The following is a 751-nucleotide window of genomic DNA, read 5'->3' on the forward strand; positions in this document are numbered from 1 at the left end:
AGTCAGCCACCTCCCCTGTGCCGGCACTGACTGAGCCGTCGTGAATTTTATCCTGGGCAGGGCCAGCGTCTAGGGGGTTGAAAGGAGAAGGGGTGGGGGATGGAGGCCACTGCGCCCATTCATTGCAATTTCATACAAATGAGAAAGTTTGAACCAAGTATCGTCCCCTTTCAGTAGTCTCCTCTCAGAGGAGTTCACTGTGTGAGAAACACACATTTGTGCCCTTTCATGGTCACAAACACCTGGAAAAACTTAGAAAACCTCGGTTCCATCTTATGACCTCCGCTGTGTCCCCTTGATGTGAAGCATTTTGTAGCAAATCATCTCCATTACTGTCTCATAACAGACCCTGAGCCAGCTAGGAGGCAGTTTTTTTGACACCTTCATGCCCATTTCTTCTCTTTAGGCATATGGGACAAATTAAGGGAAGGCTTTGCTTTTTTTTTTTTTTTCACGGCTTCTGGTTTAAATCATCAAGCAGTCAGAGACACAGAGCAGGTTCCCTGTTGCAGGTTGAAGAAGTGTTAGCAGAGCTATTCCAGAGGATGCCAGAGAGACGTTTTGATCACCTGTGTTAATATTTCAGTGAAACACCCCCTCTGATCTTTACCATTTAATTTAGCAGAGCGGAATGGAAATGAAAAGCACATTTTTTGTGACTTCCCACACTCTTGTCTGTTTTTTACAAGCTGTTTAATAATCCTGATTAGGTTGAGGCAGTGATGTACGGCCGGCCTGTTTAATCCTGTTA

This window comes from Xiphophorus couchianus, chromosome 9, assembly GCF_001444195.1.
Source record: "Xiphophorus couchianus chromosome 9, X_couchianus-1.0, whole genome shotgun sequence".
In the NCBI taxonomy this organism is placed as follows: domain Eukaryota; kingdom Metazoa; phylum Chordata; class Actinopteri; order Cyprinodontiformes; family Poeciliidae; genus Xiphophorus; species Xiphophorus couchianus.